This window comes from Tamandua tetradactyla, chromosome 26 (assembly GCF_023851605.1).
Source record: "Tamandua tetradactyla isolate mTamTet1 chromosome 26, mTamTet1.pri, whole genome shotgun sequence".
Taxonomy (NCBI): Eukaryota; Metazoa; Chordata; class Mammalia; order Pilosa; family Myrmecophagidae; genus Tamandua; species Tamandua tetradactyla.
This window is the reverse complement of record NC_135352.1, coordinates 45,610,501-45,630,577: the sequence shown is the minus strand read 5'-3', so window position 1 is coordinate 45,630,577 and position 20,077 is coordinate 45,610,501. Positions and strand designations below refer to the sequence as shown.

The following is a 20,077-nucleotide window of genomic DNA, read 5'->3' as shown; positions in this document are numbered from 1 at the left end:
AGATAGAGGTGTTTAAAAGAGAACATATGTGTCTTCGTGCGTATATACACAAACACTCATCACACATACACAGACCTAGGTTCATATACACGTGTGTGTGTATATGCATATAAATGCCTGTGTTTCACTTTGGGTAGGACTGAACATCTCTGGTTGACAGTTCACAAAAGGTGTCAAGGACATTGGCACAATTTTCAGAGCTCATGCATTTTCATGAGCAAGTTATTTTAAATAACTTTCCATGTACTAATTATGATCACAGGAGCACATTCTTGTCTGTTATCATTAAGATTCTTTACATTGATTATGCCTGAAATTCACAGAGATTGTTGCAGATTGAATGGTTTCCTTCCACCCTGCCATCCTGTAGCGCCACACTACTTGCACACCAGGCGTAGACCCTGTTTATGTTCCACTTGCCTTGAGCTATGTTTTATCACTTCCAACTTTCATGCACAAGGATAAGCGATGGGAAACGATGCCCACAGCACTTTATTCATGCAGACTTGGCTTCCATTTGATGTTGCAACAAAACTGAAAACTGGAATTTCTCTGTCTTTTCACTATTTTCTGCTCTATTATAGTAGGTCTAATCACTGTTACTATATTTTCTCGGTATAAATGTAAATAGCTAGCCCAATATTGCTTTATATTTTTAAGTCCCTTTTCATTTTGCAATTTTTCTTTCTGATACTTTAAGCCTGTATTTCCAACTACATTGTACATTTCCTAAGAGAAGACTTGGTCATTTTCCCCATAATTAGCAAGTACTCTGAATCTCAAACTTGTTTATTGAATAGTTTCTGAATTCCTTTGTATGATCTATTAACATTTTTTCATTACTAACAATGAAAAAAAGAAAGATCGGTTGTAATATGAATAATATTCCAATCCCTAAGTCATTTCCTTTCTTGCTCTGGCTTCATTTGATTAACTCAACAGGCATTTGTTGAGCGCGTCCTAAGTGACGGGCACTGTGCTAGGAGCTGGCATTATAAGTAATGCAGTCGTCAACTTCTAGCACCTAAGAGCACTGGGAGAGGGGCGCAAGGGTGGTCCGTGCTAGAATTCTCACCTGCCATGTGGGAGACCCGGGTTCCATTCCCAGGCCATGCACTCCCCCTCAAAAAATATACACACAAGCAAAACAAAGAAACAAAAATTCAGCAAATGGTGCTCCAAGAACAGGATACTCACGTGGAAAAAGAATGAAATGTGACCCTGGCCACAGCATGCAAAAAAAAAGAGGACTGTGAGACTTGAACAACAACAAAGCAATTGGGCAATTACAAAGTCACAGGCTGTTAGCTGGCAGTAGTAGGCCTGGGTCGAGCCAGCCCCGTGGCCGGAGGGCTTCAGGAGACACTTCACAGAAGCAGAGACCTGACTGCCCAGCAGGACGGACAGACAGCACAGAGGCCCATTCAGCAAAAGTGAGGTCCAGCCCTGTCTTCGTGACTGAGGTTTTCCTTCTTGTACGTCCAGCATTTAGTCACATAGATTTGTTCCTCTTTCTGAGAGTTAGCATCGGTGCAAAAGCAGTAACATTTCATATTCATTTATGTCTTCTTTAAACAGATCACAGAGGAACAAGCAGGCTCAATAATACAGACAATTGTAGGATATTGGTTTTAAAGGCCTTCGTGAGATGGGTCACTGATATATGGTTTGCAAATAGAGTATTCCTGACACTGAAGAACCATTTCACTCACACAGTAAATAGCAATTTCATTGCAAATTTTAAAACATCATAGGGTTTTTTAAAAGGTTAATAAAAAGTATAGGACTCAAAATAGTGATATAATGATCCTCCACATGAGAAAAATTCATTTTAAAGATGCATTTTGTGCTTCAGGGACCAAGGTGTGCACAAAAACACTAGTTATGAAAGTTCTGCAAATGGTGCTCCAACATCTGGGGAGAAATAACCAAATAAGCTCCCTAAAGCAAATTGTTAGGCAATAGCTTACCAAAATAGTGTGGGATTTACAATTACTATGAAAGATTCCATGACAAAGCAATGGAGAGAGCATCTTCTCTGGAGCACAGAGTTCAGAGAAGTTCTAAGGACCATGAAGTAAAAACCCAGATGGTAAGTCCCAATAGGGAGGCAAGGAAGAAGGCGAGCTTGGGGCCTGGAGTGGGGGCTGAGGCTCCAGAAGCTGAGAAAGATGCCAAATCTTGCAGCTGTGGCTAAAGCAAAGCTTCAGGAAAAACTGCTTAAAAAAAGAGAAAAAAAAAAGGCTATAGAGGAGGGCCCTGGGGGCATCCACACAAATAAGCTTTAAAGGTACTTCATATTCCTTGAAATTCATATAAATTTTGTGTTTATACATGTGCACACACATAAAAGTATTTTTCTGGTGAGAAAAAAATATATACATATGCTTTAATACATATTCTCAAAGGAGTATTTTATGTTAAATCTCTACTAATCCAGGACGAATGTCATTGAAGTGAGATTTCAGCTGCAAATATGATTGCCTTCTTTCTCCTGTAGTAGGATGCAGCAGCCACGTGCTATATTGGACGTGTTTTTTTGCCTCCCACCTGCAGAATTACCAGAAATGTACACCAAGTTGTGCCAACCACACACTCATGAGAAAACATGAATTAACTTCAAGAACTTCTGAGGCCACTAAAGGAAATGCTGTATAATTATAAAAGGGAGTTGTGTTCAGAACTATTAAATTGTCATTTTCCATAATTGAGGTTGAACCCCAGTGGAAGCACCAACAGCTCTACCTCTTATTAAACCGATAACTCACAATCCCTCCACACATGGCGTGTTCCCAAGCACACACTCCTTTAAAGGAAGCACCTTAGACAAATTGAAAGTTACAGTTAAAATAATACCTAGGTGCTTTTTCTTTCTGAGAGGATGCATTTGTTTCAAATTCTAAGATTTCATTTTAAATTATAGACAATATCAATAATGAAGGTATCATAATACATTAGTTCCCTCCAGCTGCGGTAACAAATGACCACCAAATTAATGGCTAAAACAGCATGCATTTTCTTACAGCCCCAGAGGTGAGACATCTCAGAGAGGTAAAACTGAGGGGAAGACAGCTGCCGGCCTTCTGGAGGGTGGGAGGAGATTTCCTTCCTTCCCTTTCCCACTTCCAGAGGCCGCCCGCCCCCCCCCCCCCCCTGCATCCCCACGGCCAGCAGCCCTGCCTTCTGCCCCTCCGCCCCACCCCCCCTTCACGCCACCTTCTCGGGCTCTGACCCTCCCGCCAGCCTCTCATGAGGATGTGGTGAGTGCACTGGTCTACCAGATAACCCAGGGCCAGCCCCCATCACAAAACCCACAGTTTAACCAGCTCTGCAAAGTCCCCCTTGCCATGGAAGGTTCTTCACCGTGGCCACAGGTTCTGGGGTTCGGACCTTGCTAGGGGCCCTCCTGCCTGCCTGGCATGTATCGAGTGGGTGACATGGGGAGCGTCCAGCCAAGCACTTGACCTTGATTTTCTCTTTAATTGTCTGAACTGTGGCAGGTACATGATTATCCCATTGTGTCTGAGGATTTTGTGTTTTGTGCACTTACCCAATGGATTACTCTGCTCTAAACCTTCCTAAAAATATGTATTTTAATGTCATTTTTGCTGTCATTATGTGTCGATGGTCCACATATGTAATTTTTTTTTTTTTAAGTATGGATAATGTCTCCATTTCTTCCTGTCCTCAGGTGTCAATTTGTTACCCCATGTCAGCCAAGGCTCCACTGTGTGGGGCGAGCCCGTCCACTGCCAGGCCGGCAGGACCCTGTGTGGGACGAGCCCGTCCACCGCCAGGCCAGCACTGCCCATATACCCATTTCCCAAGACATTCCGTGCTTTGGCGTCAAGGAGGCACCGTCCACCTCCACTGAACAGGTTAGGAGGCTGGCCCTTCTCAGGGACCTGGCGAGCTGATCACGTACCGAGCCCGGGTTCAGGGGCTGCTGCACCGGGGCCTGGGGCTGCCGGCCAGTGGCCTGACGGCGTGGCAGGGCCCTGGCAGAGGGGGTCACTCTCAGGAGAGGCACCTGAGGCCAGGGGGAGTACCCGGGGTTCCCAGAGCCGAGGGGCTGTTTTCTCTTCTGTGTCCCTCCACCCCAAACAAGGGCGCAGAAGAGTGGGGGTCCAGGGACCTCCTGAGCTCACCCAGCTCTCTGCCGCAAAGCAGCCCTTACACCAGACGACGGAGCTCCCAATTCTGGGTCTCTAATTGCCTCGCTCTATGGCCAGTCCCCTGCCTGAGACCACGGAAATTTGCTTGAAGAGAATCAATTTCCATGTCCTTAAATTTCTATCCTTCACAGCATTCTGCCTGAGACGGTGCCTGTGGTGAGGGCTCCACACCTTAACACTCACAGCCCCTATCCTGTCATTTTAATAATAATAATTTTCACTTTTGCAGAGTTTTACTGTGGAATGTGCATTTGCTCCAAATTGGAAAAAAAACTCCGTGTCAGTCAGAAGAGCAATTTAAAATACAATTATCAACGAAATTAATCTTAATCAAGACACAGAACACACCTATTTCAATGAAATTTTGATTTCAACTTTTTTCTTACTTTTTATGTATGTAACTATTGGAATAAGTTTGTATCATATGTTTCTTGTTTTAATCAATTTATGTTAATACTAGTTGTTACCTAACTCAATGCAAGGTAAACATTTAGCTTTTATAAAGAGCCTCACGGTGTGAGAAAAAATTTAAATAAATTTCAACTTATCTTATTTGCAAAGTTTGATAATTAAACAAAAAAATTTCAAAAAATTATGGAGCAATAAACTTCTGGGGAGAAAGTGGACGAGGGCCATGATTTCAGAAATAAAAGAGTGACTTTTAATGTCCAACTTTTTAAAGAAATACACGTGCACTTGTATTTATCTGTATGTATGTATATGTTAAAAATAAGTGATGGCACAGTTCAAGTTGCTATAATGACTACATCCCATTAGATGCTTGTGAAAGAGTTATTTCATACTTTATTTTTATTTATTTATTTATTTTTGCACGGGCAGGCACTGGGATTTGAATCCTGGTCTCTGGCATGGCCGGCGAGAGTTCTGCCTGCTGAGCCGCCATGGCTCGTCCAGTGTTTATTTTTAAATTTAACAATATGTTTGGAATGTTGTCTGTCTTCACTTGATGAAAAAAGTTCCATGTCAGTTTAAAATCTTTTCAAGTAGATATTTACTTTTAAGAATGACATAGGGATGACGTGAGCAGAAGGTCTGAAGGTGAGGGATTTGTACTGCTGCTATTTGCACAACGCAGTTTAGCAGAGTCCCTGAGACGGGGTAAAAAGGGCCCCGCAGAAGCTGAGATCCCAGACTTTAAACTGATAAGAGGTTCTGATCAGATGCAAATGTGTTTGCACATTGCCACAGAAACCTATTTCCCAGTTTTCTTTCTTGTCCATTTTCCAGTGGCCAGTGGAAATGCACCAGACAAGCCTCCCACGGCACCCTGCCCACGGCCAGAGCCGTCTCCCGTAAGACGGAGCCCACCTCACAGCCTTCAGAGTGACTCTGCGGCAGCCCCGGAAAACAGATCGTGGAAGATGCGTGGGTCTAGCTACAGCGCCCACGGTTTCTCTGTGCAGTGGAGGGCCTAGAAACCTCTTTGTATTGCTAAAATAATTTCCAAGAAGAAATACTTTTAATAATCAAGTAACTATTATTCATTCATGGAGGTTTAGTTTTGTCTATCAAATTGATTATGTATTTTATAAAATCTTAAACATTTAATTAATTGCTATGACAATCTATACAGATTTTACCGAATGTACTTTCAACCCTAGAAAAAGCAGACATTGTACATTTTGTTATGTGCGGACCAGAATATTAGTTCACTAAATTATTTGAGATTTTATTCATAATACATGAGGCAGGGGGCCTAGCTCTGCCAGAGCTGAATTTTAGATGTGTCTGGGAAGAGAAGTGAGGTGTCACAGCTCATCCCCTATACTCCACTGAAAATCTCTTTGCTTTCACTGATTCACAACTAGGCTTGTGAGTATGCTTGGAAAAAAACTCAAAATATGTAGGTGAGCATTAAATAACTCAGAGAACGGCTAATAAACTAGGCTTTAACCTAGGAGTTTGGGAGCAGGGGCTGGGGGCCAATGAAAGAAGGGAAAGTGGCTCCCTTTTCTGTACCCAATGGCACAGCCTGGATGTCCAAAAGGAATAATGATTTTGAGCAAAATAGCCCAGCTGGGCCTTCCTAGAGCTCCTTGGAGAGTAAACACCAAGTGAAGGCTGGAGAAACAGTTATCGCTTAGGGTCTAAGACAGTTCCGTTCTGGAGTGCTGGCGTGGACAGCCTTCAGAGAAGAGGAAGCACTCTCCAACCAACTTTAAGAAATAAAATCGAGCATCTGCAGTCAATTCTACGGAGCCGAATTGAGGATATTTCATTTCAGGCAGAGCTGCAGCTGCTGGCAGCACCAGCAGCAGGGCCTCAGGGAATGGCCACAGAAAGCAGGGGACAGAGTGGATGGACCTGTGCCGTGCAAACTGTCCCCAGGAGCAGTTGCCTAGAGTAAGAATCAAGCCACCACTGGGAGCCCAAGTGGCTTATCCACGAGGAGAAAATATAAAGTATACTTGACACAAAGGGAGGGTGTGCTCTTAAAAAAATACGTAGGCACGTTTGATTAGTAGTGCCCATTCTTAGGCACCAAATGATGAAGATGGTGATATTTCAGCATTTATAATTTAAAGATCATATCCTGGTTAGTGAATTTTTATACATATTAACTACAAGAAAAATAGCTAATGATATGACTATAAAATCAACAATCAAGGCATTTAAGCAAAGACAAAATTGAAATTGAGAAAACATACTCTTTTGTAAATAAGAGCATTTATATGAGTTATTTAATATTGTTTTTGAAAGCAGATTACATATAATTGTTCAGCCAACCGAAGAGATATTAAATGGATATTTTATTACAATGTGAAAATGTATAAATGTGCAAACTGTCTAACATTAAATTTACAATTATTTTGGTGTCGTTTATATTTTTAAAACAGTACGGATCACACTGAATAGTGTGGAGGGCCAGGAGCAATCAATCAGGCCCAAGCAGGGAAAGTCCCCACAACATTGGGGTGGAACGTCCCCAAGTTAAACAATAACCAATGTTAGGAAACTGAGGGAGCGGGATGTGTTTTGGCAACAGCTAACAGCATTTTTCTGCTTGTATGATACACTTGCTTGCTAGCAACTGCAAAACCACAACATGATTTTAGCCTTTATAAGCTCACCTTGAAAGCCTCTAGGGGCTGCTCTCTGAATCTCCCTTCTTGGAGGTTTCTGAAGCAGTCGCCGGCCAGCTAATCAAGACTCCAAATTGGCTTGCAGTTTTAAATTATGTGGTCTTTTGGTGCACCCCACAACAAATAGGACAAACCCATCATGCTCTGATTCATGGTATTTAACTAAAATTGTCTTCAACTAGTTCTATTACTTTAAATACCCTCCATAAGCTAACTCCCAGATCCATATCTTTTCCCCAAATCTCTTCCCAGTATTCCAGACTCCTATATCCAGTTAATGAGAAATCTGACCATGCAACACAAAAACCCTTGACGTTTCCTATAGAACTGCTACTCCAGGCATGTTTCCATCTTGTTAAAAGGCAACTTCAATCTTCCGATGTATTGGAGATGAAGCCTTGGGTCACCCTTGACCACCCACTCTTTTAAGTTTTAAAGCCAGTTCATCAACAATTCCTGTGGGACTACCCCTCCAGACTCTGACCATCTCACCATCTCTTGCCACCAAGCCATCATCTGCAAGACTCTTCCAAGAGCTTCCTACTCTACTTCATGTTTCTACTACTCTGTAATCTATTTTGCAGACATTTCCCTCAAATCATTCCTTTGTTCACAGATTTCCCATGGCTTCCCCTCTCTCTAAGACCCTGTGATCCAGGACGCCTGCCTTGGGCTGAGAAGTTAACACACTCCAGCTACTTTCTGCCTCTCCAGCTTTATCTCCAGCCATTTCCCTCTAAGCTTTCAACCAACGAGGTCTCCTTGGTGTAGCTCAAATGCTCTTAATCCCCCAAATCAGGGCCTTTTCATTCGTTTTGCCCTCTAATCAGCAAGCTCTCAACTAGCTACACATGTTGCTCCTGCCTCCCTTTTTCCCCAAGGTATGCTCAAAAGGTGCATTCTTTGAACCTTATACAATACTACATACCTTCTTACTCTCTATTGACTTTATCTGCTTTATTTTTCTTCATTGCAATAATTACCTAAGTTATGCTAATACTTGTGTTTATTTTGTTTCCCCTACTAAAATACAAGTCTCATAAAGTATTGATACTGTCAAGCACATGTGAATCAGATTCCAATAATGATATTTGGGATGAACGAAAGAAGAACAAGAAAATTAGAACATCATAACTTTTAATCCATCCTCTTTTCTACCTACATTTATGACACCTAAATAATTCAACATGTATTCTGTTTCTCACCAACTATTAGAGAATGCTTTGTTCTAGTCTGCCAACATTAAATATTTCCCCTGGTTACCAATGTTGATTCCATGCTTAGTTTTTTTTATCCTCAAAATTCAACCACAGGACTTCCCGAGAAGATGGTGGCTTAGTAAGACACGCAGGTCTTGGTTCCTCCTCCAGAACAGCTACTAGAGAGGTGGAAACGATACAGGACAGCTCTTGGAGCCACGACAGAGACCAAGAGGACAGCGTACCCCATTCTGGAACGGCTGACTGGCTGGGAGAACCCGCTCCGGTGAGACTGCCGAGGGGCGTGGACTGCCCCGGGCCGGGGCGGCAGGCGGCCGGCGGCTGGAGTCCCTCCCTCCCTCCTTCCCGGGCCGGCTGTGAGAATTGGACAGGCAGTCCCCTCAAGCCGCAGTGGCTGGCGCCCCCCCCCCCCACGCATGGCCCCCCGGACCAGCTGGGGGAATTGGATTGGAGATCCCCAAGCCGCAGAGAACGGCGACCGGGGTCCCTTCCAAACACATGGTTTCCCGGTCCGGCTGGGAATGGTGGATAGGCACTCCCCCAAGCTGTGGCGGCTGGCACCCCCTGCCACGCTTGGCGCCCTGGGCCGGCTGGGAGATTCGGATTGGCACTCCCCCAAGCCGCTTCGGCTGGTGACCCCCCCCTACAGCGAGAGAGAGGCACACTTATCCACTGTTGGTGGGAACGTCAAATGGTGCAACCACTGTGGAAGGCAGTTTGGCGGTTCCTCAAAAAACTGAATATAGAATTGCCATACGACCCAGCAATACCATTGCTAGGTATCTACTCAAAGGACTTAAGGGCAAAGACACAAACAGACATTTGCAAACCAATGTTTATAGCAGCGTTATTTACAATTGCAAAGAGATGGAAACAGCCAAAATGTCCATCAACAGACAAGTGGCGAAACAAACTGTGGTATATACATACGATGGAATATTATGCAGCTTTAAGACAGGATAAACTTATGAAGCATGTAGTAACATGGATGGACCTAGAGAACATTATGCTGAGTGAGTCCAGCCAAAAACTAAAGGACAAATACTGTATGGTCCCACTGATGTGAACCGACATTCGAGAATAAACTTGGAATATGTCATTGGTAACAGAGTTCAGCAGGAGTTAGAAACAGGGTAAGATAATGGGTAATTGGAGCTGAAGGGATATAGACTGTGCAACAGGACTAGATACAAAAACTCAAAAATGGACAGCACAATAATACCTAATTGTAAAGTAATCATGTTAAAACTCTGAATGAAGCTGCATCTGAGCTATAGGTTTTTTTGTTTGTTTGTCTGTTTGTTTTTTGTCTTTTTTTTTCTTTTCTTTTTTTTACTATTATTATTTTTATTTTTTTCTCTATATTAACATTCTATATCTTTTTCTGTTGTTTTGCTAGTTCTTTTCCTAAATCGATGCAAATGTACTAAGAAATGATGATCATGCATCTATGTGATGATGTTAAGAATTACTGATTGCATATGTAGAATTGAATGATTTCTAAATGTTGTGTTAATTTCTTTTTTCTTTAATTAATAAAAAAAAATTCAACCACAGACAGTAACGTCTGTATGATTTTCCAAAGAATAGGAATTGTGCAGAGTTAAATATCATGAATCCAAGATTAACCGTAACCCCCACCTGACCTCACCCAACCACACCACATTTATATCTGAGTAAAAAACGCTATGAAGGGTTCTCTGAAGTCAAAAGAAAGTAGAAACAAAAAATCAACTCTTGATGCTCATGTTTGAAGACATTTGGAAGAAGTCAAAAGTAAATGCTAAAAATCTACAATCGCTGTGGCTAGAGCATGGCCGGGCTGCCCTGCTGGCCCAGGAACCATGGAAGGCATGTGGACCTGAGCATTTTCTAGCACCCCCCCGTACTGCAGTGAGACGCAGAGGCCCCAGGGGTAGCACCTGAAGGAAAGCTCCATAAAGACTGGCCAGGCCACCAAGCCACTGACATGTGCCAGATAATAAATGAGCATTGATAAAACCACTTTGTTCTGAGGTAGTTTGTTACGCATCATAACAAACCAATAATCTTCTTACCAAAATATTCCTTTACACTTCTAAAAAAATATTTCTTCATGATAAAAACAAAAGTTGAACCAAGCACAACAATATCAGTCAGCCTATATAAAAGATACTTTATTAAAAATAAAAAGCATAGAAAGAATTTCAAATGAAGTATCTTCTTATAAAAATATGAATAGCAGGGATAGTGAAATGCTGTCATGATAAAGAAGTCTGAACAAAACAAAAGGGGAAAAAGAGAATAGAAAACTTATAATATTCATTGATGTTATGTTTTATCATTCCACAAAGAATCTCAGTGTACAATAGCCATGTAAAACTATAGCTTGCCTAAAAGAAATGAATTCCCAGAACAGTAAAAGTTATCCTTTGAAAAATGGAATGAAGGGAAGCATACAATCTAACAGATGCAACCCAGCATTATCCTCAGAGGCCATCAGGGGAAGACACAGAAGAAATATCTAGACATAGAAAGTCCTATTAGACAAAGCCCTAAAACTTGATTAAAAAAAACAAGTTAGAATATCATGAATAAGAGATCAAAAACATTTCTTTGGAACGCAAATAGTTCATACATTGTCACCAAGGAGCTAATTAATCAAAATGTTTATGAAGGTTATTTGCTTGAATTCCCAGTTGTTTTTAAAATATATACATAAAGAAATTATCCTTCTTTTTAAGCACATTGAACATATTTCTTAACAAATGGCTTCCGTATGGAGAGACACTAGAATTAACCCCCTTCCATTCTTATGCCAATTTCCCCCCAAAAATCATCAGCACAGTTCTGGCACTAGCTGTTCCATTAGTCTGACAAAAGCGGACACCCCTAAGATTTCTTCAGACACACCCAGTTCAGGCTTGGTGGTGTCTCTCAATTCATGGGAATTCAGAAGGTCGGTAATATGTCCAAGTGGCTACTTAGGTCTCAGATGCTTCTGATTCACCTTCAAACCCTCTCTCCCATCAGGACTGGTCCTCCTTAAAGCCCAGCAGGAGCCCCTCTCTCCAGGATTTCATAGTAACAGGGAACTGTTACTATGAGAATTCACCCTGTGCAGTGGTAGGCACTTCGCAGCTGAGTGCTTAAGCTTCGTGTCCCCTGTGAAGTAGACACTGCTGTTGTCTCCGTATCATGCATTTAGACTGAGGATTAGCTCTGCAAAATGAAGACAGCACCCCAGTAATATCTCGGGCAGTCTGACTGCCTTAGCCGTTATAACATTCCTCCAAATCATGAGAAAATAAAACTGGCCATCACTTGATTTCCTCTTGAGATTCAGAACAGTCTGACTTGAAAAATACCTTGAGAATTTTTTATATGGAGCTGTGACCACAAGAGAATGGGTTATCATTAGTTTTTCTAGCAAAGAAAATTAAATCTATTGCTAACTTCATCTAAATATGAAATGCATGATAATTTGGTGTTGGGAGTGTGCCTAGGTAAGTCTGGACAATTATTGAGCAGAAAAAGAAGTAGAAAAGAGATTTCTTTTTTAACAGACATGCCTGATATTCAATTTTAAGTTGTTTGATTCTGCAATATAAAACTGTCTACCTCTCCATAGCTCCAATAAACCTGCAACATTCACCGGCTTTGTGTGGGAGGAAATCAAGGACTGAGTCCTATCTCAGGGTCAGTGTAATGCATGCATTCAGCAAAAGCAAAAACCAAGAGGTGGTAGCAACCGTGAAAATGTTAGGCTCTTGGAAATTCGTAGAAATCTTGGGAGCATTGGACTGCCTACAGGACACGAATTGCGGGCGGGTGGGGTCTGAACCACTTCTGGTTATATATCATCAGGCCGGCTGAAGCCAGCTGCCCAGCAGGGCACAGGCTGACCTGTCACTGGAATATTCCAGCCCATGGTAAAACAAGCAGCTGCCTTTCTCCCGGCTCCGTGGGCGCCCTGCTCCTCTCAGCGGGCTCCGCAGCCAGCCCCCACACACCTGGCAGCGCCTCTCTCTTCCCAGTTCTCACCTTTAATCCTTTCCCTTCGTCTGCTCTCACTCTCCCCCCACACACAGACCCAATCCTAAATTACCCGAGGACGTCCTCAGAAAGGTCACCTGCACGCGGGCTCATCTCCCACCAGGGACTGAGCTGACTAGGAACGCTCGGGGCTCAGTGGTCACCTCTACGACAGGAAATGGAAAACCCGACAGGTGCTTTGCTGGAGGAGAGGTACCCTCACCAGCCACGCTGCCCTTTCGCACAGATGACACTGAGGTCCTGACAGCACAATTACAAGAACTGGTAAGTGCTGACTGAGTGTAAATCCAAATAGAACTGCTGTTGAGTTTGGGGGGATCAAGATTATATTACAACAGTGTTCATATCTTTGTTACAGCCTGATGACATTTAAAACAAAATGAAAAACTCTGCCATTGCTTCCCTCTCCCAGTTCTCAGACTCTGATGCCTGCAAACTTTGAGAAGCACTGCTATATCAGTTAGAACAAAGGGACAGTTACATGCATTTTAATTTTTAAAATTACACATGTACACCCTCAAAAATAACTAACACCCCATACTCCCCCCATTTGTTGAGATTGGTTTTAAATAATGACAGTTCTAAAAATAAAGAAAACAGATGATAAGTGATATTGGTAAGAGTACAAAGAAGGAAGAACAATTAGAGACACAATCTGTAAGCTGCTTTTAAGATAAACATTATCTCCAGAACAATACAGAACAATTTTAAAATTTTGGGTCAAGATATTATGACTAAATAAATAAATGAATCCAAAAGAAGAATAAAATGTAAAACAAAAAATCCAAAACTCATATTTTCGGTTTAAAAATACATATTCCATGTCATTGGTGACAGAGACCAGCAGGAGTTAGAAACAGGGTAAGATAATGGGTAATTGGAGCTGAAGGGATACAGACTGTGCAACAGGACTAGATACAGAAACTCAAAAATGGACAGCACAATAATACCTAATTGTAAAGTAATCATGCTAAAACACTGAATGAAGCTGCATCTGAGCTATAGGTTTTTTTTGTTTGTCTGTTTGTTTGTTTGTGTCTTTTGTTTTTTTTTTCCTTTTCTTTTTTTTTACTATTATTATTATTTTTATTTTTTTCTCTATATTAACATTCTATATTTTTTTCTGTTGCTTTGCTAGTTCTTTTCCTAAATCGATGCAAATGTACTAAGAAATGATGATCATGCATCTATGTGATGATGTTAAGAATTACTGATTGCATATGTAGAATGGAATGTCTAAATGTTGTGTTAATTTCTTTTTTTTCTTTAATTAATAAAAAAAAAGAAAAAAAATACATATTCCAAGCTTTGCATTGCTCATGTGTTAATGATTGATGCTCATATTTCAAAAACTCCTCTCCCCGGGCAGGAGTCCAATTGTAGTATATAAACTACGGAACATAGAAAAGAGGCCAAGGAATTATAATCTACTGATTTCTTACAACATCGAGTTCATGCATCTGTAGTGATTGTCTCCTTCCCCAAAATCCGGTATCGGGTGCACGTGGGTCCGTGGTGGCCCGCGGAGCTTCCCTGGTGCCGAGCGCGACTCCCCTGCACCGCCTCACGGCACACGGCCGTCCACTCCGCTCCAGGACGGCCTCGAGTTATCAAATGTCATAAGATCAATGGCAACTTCAGAGCTCCAGGCATCTTCTCACTTTGGCCGGATGGCTCCTCTCCCATCGGATCATCCAGCACTCTTCTCAGACTGCTCCTTCTTAAACGCTTTTCTCTTCAAATCACTTCTTTAATAATAAGTCTAATTCGGCTGTTCTCTCTTCTCAATAATCTGACAGCATCCTAAAACTTCCAACTTCTTCTCACTCATTTTCAACAAACAGTCTATTTTCCATTCCAGTGAAAGGCCTATAGTCTGTGTCTTCACCATATGAAGTTATGTCTCTTGAAATCATCTGAAAATTTGAAATGTTACTTATCATATTTTGCTTTAATTAAATAGTTTTTATGAGGCTTCTCTCCTCGTCTACGCTGTGAACATCTGGGGAGCAGAGGTCTTGCAAAGAAATGAAACACACTCTTTGGAGTCAGAGTGAATTGGACTTGAATCCAGGATCTCCCATATGATAGATAGGTGAAATAAAATATACTTAATTTTTTCACTAATTCTCCAAGGTCCTGAGCTATTAGTAGACGTTAAAAAGGATTGTTTAAAAGACTAAGCTATCAAATATATATAAAGCACTTACTACAGTGCCTGATAAGCTAGATAAAATGTTTTAATACAATTAGCTACTACTGAAGTTTTCTTATTATATCCCATACCATCCATGAAATTGGATAATTATTTATTTTTTGATTTTCATAGTGTTTCCATCAACTTTTTTCTCTACTCTACTACCTACATCACCATCTATAACTAAAGTTATCTCTCCATCTCCAAATTCATATAGCTCTTTAAATTATTTTTCATATTAGATGTTCCAAGTGTTTTAGAACTTATTATTTCTAAATGTAATAAGCTGTCTTGGAGTCCAGCACGGAGTTGAGCAAAACACACACAGGTCGAGAATGTACATTTATTCGATGACTTAAAGTTCCAATATCTTCCAGGATTTCTATGCTTTATTTACATTTTAGGACAAGAATTATTAATATTCACAAGGTTTGATTTGGCTGGTCTGTTTGGCTGAGTGAGAGTCCCACCAACTTTAAGCTACTGTACTTGGCTATCTAGAATACAGTTTTTTTATTCTTTATACCTTTAAAAAGCTGTATTCTAGGTACTTTTAAAAGTTGCAGAGGAAAAACTATTTCTCAATTTTCGCACAAGGATGAGAATGTTTAATAGTGTGGATTTTCAGAACATTCATTAATTTCCCAAGGATTATCAATCAGGATCCTTGGTACAAAAAGAATAGTCATTCTAGATAAGGGACAGGAATACTAAGAAATGCACAGTGCTGGGGTTCAGGAAGTGATCCAGCTGAAAGCTGAGCGTGAAGAAGGATTATTAAAAGGATCCCTCTGTTTCCAGGTATCCCGTGCAGTTCAGACAGTGGAGGCCAAACCCTGGAGGAACTGGGAGATTCCGATGTACAGCAAGTACACATCGCAGTATCCAAACCAAGCTTGGCTCAACTACCCACCAGACTGATTCAAACTCCCAAGGCTTTTACCTCACAGAAAGAGGTAGGTTGATTTTTAGGAGTAAATTTTATTTACCCCATTTTCTAATGTTCATTCATACATTTGTAGATATAATCTGGCATTCAATAAAAATTTACAAAAACTACAAAGAGCAAAGCAACAACAAAACGCTATTAAGAAATAAAACAGTCACAGAGCAGAACCAGAATTTGTTCCCGAGGTGGCACAGATTCTGAAACTACCTGACAACAACTTTAAAATGTGTACTTAATATTTTAAAAGATATAATGGGAGTATGGTCAACATAAAGAAAAGAATGAGAATTTTAACTGAAAGATGAAAATAAGAAGACAGAATCCATGAAAATACTTGAATTATAAAAAAACCAGTATTAGTGATGAATAATTATTTTGTGAGATTATCAGGAGACATCAAATGGGACAAGAAATATTCAGAAAACATGAAAGGAAGTCAATAAAAACGTCCAAACTAAAACACGAAAACAAAAGAGTGGGAGTAACCACAGAGAAACAGCTATGCGGGCCGATATAAACAAGTCGAACACATGTAAAATTGGTTTCCCATAATGAGAGGTGGTGGGGGGGAGGAGAGAGGCAGAAGGATTTGAAGAAGTAACGGCAAAAATTTTCCCAAAACTAATGAAAATTACAACTTGAATAAGATACATATACCCCAAGCAGGATTAACAAAGAAAACCATATCAACACATGCTATAATCAAATTGTTGACTAGCAGTAAGGACCAATCAGAGCAGCCAGAAGAAAAAAAGACAACACTACACTCAACAAAATAAAGACAATTTTGACCAAAAATTTCTCATCAAAACCACGCAAGCCAAAAAAGTCTTTTAAACTGTGAAGGAAAAAGACTTTTTCCTGTAAACAAGGCAGACAGACTCCACAGCCATCACACCCAAACTACGGAAGTTAAAGGAAGTTCTTTGGGGACAAGGAAAATGATACCACTTGGAAATCTGGATTTACAAATGGTATGAAGGACTAAAAATTATAAATATAAAGGCAAATGTAAAAGATGGATTTTTCACTTTTTAACTCCTTAAAAATTTTAATTATTTAAAGTAGAAAATAAAATAGTGTGTGGTTTATATGCAGAGGTGAAAATGATGACAATAAAAGAAACTGATTGAAGGAGGGAAATGTAATTATACTATAGTGATATAGTTACATTGTAAGTGGAGTGTTATAATATCCTTGGAATTAGATAATGATACTGAATATTGAAAACCATAATACACATAATATACAGCACACACAAAAATTTTAAAAAGCTATAGATTATAAAACAGTAGTGGAAATAAACAGAATCACAAAAAATACTCAGCCCAAAAGAAAGGACAAAGAGAGAAAAATAAAAGGCAGACCGGGTAAAAATAAGACCAACTATATCAACCACATTAAATGTGAATGGTCAAAAGATGCCAATTAAAAAAAAAAAAACAGAGATTAGTATATTGCATAAAACAGTTATTACCAAATAAATGTTAACTAAAATAAATTCATTATAAATATAAAGGCACATGTTAGAAGTAAAATGATGGAAAAAGATGCAACAGGCAACCACTATTCAAAATCGAGATGAGAGGCTATATTCTGCAAAATACATTTCAGAAATCAAGAAGGACATTTCAGAATAATAAAGGGTTCTTTTCACCAAAAAGATACAGCAATCCTAAATTAATATGTATATGCACCTAAATTAATATGTGTTCTAGTTCAGAACACATGTAGCTGCTAGAATGCAATATATCAGAAACAGACTGGTTTTTAAAAAGGGGAATTTAATAAGTTGCTAGTTTAGAGTCCTAAGGCCGAGATAATGTTCCAATTAAAGCAAGTCTATAGAAATGTCCAATCTAAGGCACCAATCTGAGGGTTTCTCTCTCATCTGGAAGGGCACATGGTGAGCACAGCGTCATCCCCTAGCTTTCTCTCCTGGCTTCCTGTTTCATGAAGCTCCCCGGGAGGCGTTTTCCATCTTCATCATCAAAGGTTGCTGACTGGTGGACTCTCTGCTTCTCCTGGCTGTCGTTCTGCTCTCTCCAAATCTCCAAAGTGTTTTCTCTTTTATAGGATTCCAGTAAACTAATCAAGACCCACCCAAATAGGTGGAGACACAGCTCCACCTAATCCAGTTTAACAACCACTCTTGATTAAATCACATCTCCAGGGAGATGATCTGATTACAGTTTCAAACATACAGTACTGAATAGGGATTAGAAGAAACAGCTGCTTTTACAAAATGGGATTAGGATTAAACATGGCTTTTGTAGGGTATATACATCCTTTCAAACTGGCACAACATCATCTTACATTTAACAGAGCTTCAAATTATATGAAGCAAAATGATTAAAATGAAAGGAAAAGTGGACAAATCACACTCGTTGAAAATTTCAACAGTAATAGGTTATTGGTAGAACAATCGGAGAAAATCAGTCAGGTTTAAACAGCACTGATAGTCACTTTAACATAATTTTTATTAGAGAAACTCTAACTCAAACGGCAGAATACTTTTCCAATACAAACAGATCATTCACCAATATATAATCCATTCTAGGTCACAAAAATGCTTCAATAATTTTAAAGAACTGAAATCATATGTTTTATCTAAACATGACAGATTGAACTAGAAATCAGTAATAGATTATCTAAAATTGTTCTTAAATATTTGAAGTAAACAACGCATACCAATTAATCCATGGTTCAAAAAGAAACTCACTGAAGAAATCAGAAATTATGCTGAACTAAATGAAAATTAAACAAAATATATCCAAGTTGTGAGAGCTAAGGCCCATCCAAAGTGGCTAGAGGAAATATACCAAATTAAATGCTTATAATTTAAAAGAATAAAGGTCTAAAAATCAGTGTTCTAAGCTTCAACATTACTAGAATAGAAAAAGAACATCTAAAGACCCAAGTAAACAGAAGGAAGGAAATAATAAAGATAAGCAGAAAATCATTAATATAGAAAAGAGAGAAAACAAGACATCAATAAAACCAAACCTAGTTCTTTGAAAAAAAAAATCAGTGTGCTAAATGTCTCACCAGACCTATAAAGAAAAAAAGAAATGCCATCACTAATATGAGGGATGACAGAAAGGATATCACTATAGGTCTTAAAGCAATTAAAATGATAAAAAGGGAATATTATGAACAATTCTTAGCCAATTAATTCAACTTATATCAAATGTACTAATTATTTAAAGACAATGACAACCAAAGCTCATCAAGAAAAAACAGGTAATTTGAATAGCACGTATACACTAAAGAAATTGAATTGCAGTTAAAATTCTTCTTTGAGGGAAAAGTCCAGGCCCTGATGTCTGCACTGGTGATGTCCACCAAAATATTTAAAGGTGAAATAATATCAACTCTATGTAAACTTTCTAAAAATATAAAAATAAAGCAAACTTTTCTCAACCAATTTATGAGGCTGACCTTATCCCAACACAAAAACCAAACACGTTACAAGAAAGCTACACAGCAGTATCCTCATGAACCTAGAAGAAAATACAAGCAAAAAATTCCTTATGAAATATTGATAAATCACATCATGCAGTATATAAAAGAAAGGTACATCAAGACAAAGTGAAGCTCACCCAGGAATGCAAATTCTGTAAGATTGCTTCATCTTACATAGACTAATTAACGAACACACACACTAAATACATAAACACTGACTCAGAATTTCACAAATTACATGCACTCATGATAAAAGCTAGGAATAAAAGGGAACTTACTCAGTCTGATTAAGGATACAGAAATATGCAACTAAAGTCACACTTAATGGTGAACAATTGAGTGACATCCTCCTAAAATCAGAGACCAAGGAAAGGATGTCAGCTCTCACCATGTTGAATTATAGATCTTTACGAATTCAATAAGGCAAGAAAGAGAAAGGAAAATCTACAGATTTGAAAGAGACCAGTAAAGTATCTGTGTTCACACATTATCATATATCAGAAAAATATTTTTAAATTACAAAAAACTTCTGGAATTAAGCAGTTTTGTAAAGTTTCAGGATATGAAACTTCAGGATATGAAGTCAATATTTTAAACTGAAATTGAAATTTTTAAAAATTCAATCAGCATGATAACTAAGCATTTTAATGTTATTTTCCTAATGATATGTTTAACAAAATAAATCAATGATCTGTACAAAATAAATGAATGATCTGTACACTGAAACAAAACACTGTTGAGAAAAATCAAAGGAGAGCTTTGTAAACAGAGAGAGAATTATGCTTACTCACTATCCTTTGATTGTTGTATTAATTTTTAAGCTGCCAGAATGCAATATGCCAGAAATGGAATGGCTTTTATAAAAGGAATTTATGACATTACAAGTTTATGATTCTAAGGCCATGAAAATTTCCTAATTAAGGCACCAACAA

At 39.3% G+C, this 20,077-nt stretch overlaps 1 protein-coding gene across 1 annotated transcript in view; it reads right to left on the bottom strand.

Moving 5' to 3' along the window:
- The window catches only part of SPOCK3 (SPARC (osteonectin), cwcv and kazal like domains proteoglycan 3), a 398,330-nt gene that overhangs the window by 334,163 nt on the left and 44,090 nt on the right, over positions 1–20,077 (bottom strand). The gene's annotated exons all lie outside the window — the stretch shown is intronic.